General features: G+C 38.1%; 1 pseudogene; it reads right to left on the bottom strand.

Moving 5' to 3' along the window:
- Positions 1 to 3,251, bottom strand: part of LOC119245594 (glutamine synthetase-like) — a 15,994-nt pseudogene extending 12,743 nt beyond the window's left edge.
- Between the last annotated feature and the right edge of the window lie 294 nt (positions 3,252 to 3,545).

Genomic DNA, 3,545 nt, shown 5'->3' with positions numbered 1-3,545 from the left:
CTACATCTCTCTCCTCTCCTTCTGTGATTCCTATAACTCTTATATTTCCTTCCTCATGGAGTCAGATAGTTCCCGAAGTCTTTTCTTCGGTCTTTTCCTTCGTACTTCTCCTTCCTTTTCTGTTTTAGTTTCTTTTTATTTCTGTGTCTTCAAGAGGTACTTATTCGTTCTTCCAATTTTCATCTATTCTGCTTTCATTGCTTTTCCCAGAGTTCTTTAGCATCTCCATTATTCTTTCATCTCCTGCATTTCTTTTTACTTCCCTCTTTAGGGACTCATTTCATTCTTCTGGTCATTAATTATTTCCCTCTTATCATTGTTTTCCTTTATGACTTCTGTCAGTTTTTTAATCACAGCAATTTTAAATTCTCTATCTGGAAGGCTCAGAAGTTCTTCCAAGTTACTGTCGTTGCAATCTGGTAGATGGTTTTCTTTTTGCGGTGTGCTTTTTTGCTGAGGAGTTGCTGGGTTGCATGTGGTTTTTCTACTCCCTACTGCCTGTTTTCTAATTGCCGTATTCCTTGTGACACGTGTTGCTGGTACTGGCCGGCATCTTGGGCGACCTTCCAGCTCACCACTGGCTCCTCTGGGGAACTTCTGCTGGTTCACAAGTCTCCAGCAAAGAAAGGTCCCTGCTGCAAAATGGCGATGCGGGAACGTGCTCCCATGTACGCCGTCCCCTGCCCAGTGGTGGGTGCTGCTCCCCTCTGGCCTGGAAGTGCAGGCTAGAAGGCGCCCAGCATGGGCAAGCCTCCAGCTTACCTCTGGCTCCTCGGTGAGCCTTCTGCTGGGTTCACACAGTCTCCAGCAAGAAAGGTCCCTGCTGCAAAATGCTGGTGCCGGGGACTCGCTCCCCTGCACGCCTGGTCTGCCCCAGAGGTGGGTGCTGCTCCCCTCTGGGCTGGAACTGCAGGCTAGAAGGCGCGCGGCATGGGCAAGCCTCCCAGCTTACCTCTGGCTCCTCGGTGAGCCTTCTGCTGGGTTCACACAGTGTCCAGCAAGAAAGGTCCCTGCTGCAAAATGCCGGTGCCGGGACGCGCTCCCCTGCACGCCCGGTCTACAAATAAATATTTTTTTTAAAAATTAGTAGTTTTTTGTGTATTCTGGTGCTCTTTTATTTTGGTATGTTGATAAGTGTCATACCTTCTTGATGTATTTTCCTTAATCATTGTATAGTGTCCCTTCCTGTCTTTTGCTACCTTTTTAACTGTAAATCTATTTCTTTCTGATGTATGCATTGCTGTTTCTGGATCTTTTGGGTCCTATTTGTTTGTGGAATTATTTCCCAATAATTTTTCTGTCTATGTCTATCTTTGGATCTGTTGTGTTTCCTTAAGACAGCAGCATTTTGGATTCTGTCTCCTAATCCAACAGAAACAGGAATGGACTTGTCTCTCTATCCCACCAGATAAGATCTCCCTTTTCCTCATTTACCCTGTAGGCTTGACAACATTGTTTTCTTACATTCCAAGGAAAAAGAATATCATTAGGAAGATAACATTCTGAATTGCTGACCACCAGGTGATGGCAAAAGCAAGCTGGTGTCATACAGTTGCAAGGAAGGTCTTTATTTCTCCATCATATCTATAGGAGAGCCTTGCAAGATAGAGATTTCTTAACTGTAGCCTTTACCTTTAAGGGTTTTTATTTATTTAATTAATTAATTAATTAATTTTGTTTATATAATTTTTACATCATTTTTAAATTTTTGCACAATTATGCATTTTCATTTTGGTTATATTTCCTGTACAATACCCACCGCCCTTATTTTGGCCCTAATCCTTCCTCTTCTCCCCTCCCCCCCATTAGTGTATCTCTGGTTTATGGTTGCTTGTTGATTTTGATTTTTTCTTTATTATAATTAGTCTTTTTCCTGATCACTTACTTAGGTTTTCTAAATTCCTGCTATGCGTGAGATCATCCAATATTTTCCTTTTTCTTTCTGGCTTACTTTGCTGAGGTTTTTTTATTACATAATTCCATTATCTTCTTATCCAGAGCATTTCTGCAGGGAAGTATGATGTTAGCCTATTGGGTTAGCTTTTTGTGTTATCTGCTTCTTCCTATTTGTAAGTTTCAGTATTGTATCTTTGTCTTGAACTCTTGGAAATTTCCATATTATATGTGTTAGTGTATGTCTCATTTTGTTTTGGAACTCTGTTTTTTAAAAATAATCATTAATTAATAACTGACAGTATTTTAGATTTTTCTCCATTATATATTTATGACATCTTGGTCTCAATAATTCTACAATCTTATTGGGGATATAAGACTTGAAATAAAAAATTTAACAAAATTAAATAAGCATTGAAAAATGTCAAAAGAAAGTATGAAGTGCCAATTGATTAGTATTAACCAGAAGTTTCCACAGAAACTTATATTACATTATTAAGGCGTAACTTCTTGGAATACTTGGGATTTCAAATATAAGTATATAATTAGGTACAAGGAAAGAAGGGGGAATGATATTCTGGTGAAGACAAAATACAAATGAAAATTATGCAGATAAGTAGTACTGTGGGTTTATGATCAGTGAATAAATAAATTTGCTTGTCTGGAATAGGAGGATTTATTTTTATGAGTGGCAAGGTTGTAAAGCTAAGTTGGTGTCAGACTGTGGAAGACATTGAATGTGAAATATAATACTTCATTCTACAGGCATTGCATGGCTGGTATTCTTGAAGAGGGCTCTGATTGATAATTTCCACTATCATGTATCTATCAAATTAAATATAGTTACTGTTTTACCGCTCATTCTCAATAGCAAGATACATAGAAATATTGGGTTTTATCACTAGAAGCAAGATCCTGACTTCAGAGGTAATAGCTCAATTGCTGTACATTATGAGCATATTAGGCACAAGATTCCACTGCTCTACAATGTACTATGTTCACTTCTGGATATTGTATTTTAGAGGGGGTGCTAATAGAGTAAATAATGTCTAAAGAAAATTTCAAAATACATTATATCTCTTGTGAAAATGTCCTGGGTTTAGAATGCAAATTGGTATGCACCGGTGTGATTCATTGCCTCTTGATATTGATGGGCTCTTAGAAATGATGGCTACTTCATTGTGTTACCTTTAAAATCTTTAGTGCAATAACTGTTGAAAGTCCCTTCATTTTCCCTCACGAATCAGCAAGCAACTTTTATAAATAGAGTCTGTCTAGTACACGTTGAGTAACATACCTTTCTGGGACTGTGGTAGCAGCTGTTGCTGCTGGGTGTGTGTGATAGCTTGAGCTCTCATAATCTTGGGTCTGCATACCAGACACATTATCAAAACCTAATGCCACACTTCCTTCCTTAAATAGGACTCAAGGGACATACTTTGATTTTATCACTCGCTATATCTAAAAGAGCACCAATAGAAACCTGTTTTAGTTTCTGTCCTATTCTTGAACTACTTTTTGCTACATGACTGAAATAACTTAGTAAAAATTCAAACCACCCAGTGTTTCCAAAATTAAATGGGAAACTTGTTGAAATGGAAATAATACTAAAATATATTTTAAAATGTAAGTTCTTGTTCTGGTTCTGTTAT

This window comes from Talpa occidentalis, unplaced genomic scaffold (genome assembly GCF_014898055.3).
Source record: "Talpa occidentalis isolate TD23 unplaced genomic scaffold, MPIMG_talOcc4v2.1 talOcc4.15, whole genome shotgun sequence".
Taxonomy (NCBI): Eukaryota; Metazoa; Chordata; class Mammalia; order Eulipotyphla; family Talpidae; genus Talpa; species Talpa occidentalis.
Note: the sequence above shows the minus strand (reverse complement) of the source record. Positions and strands in the feature narration are given on the sequence as shown.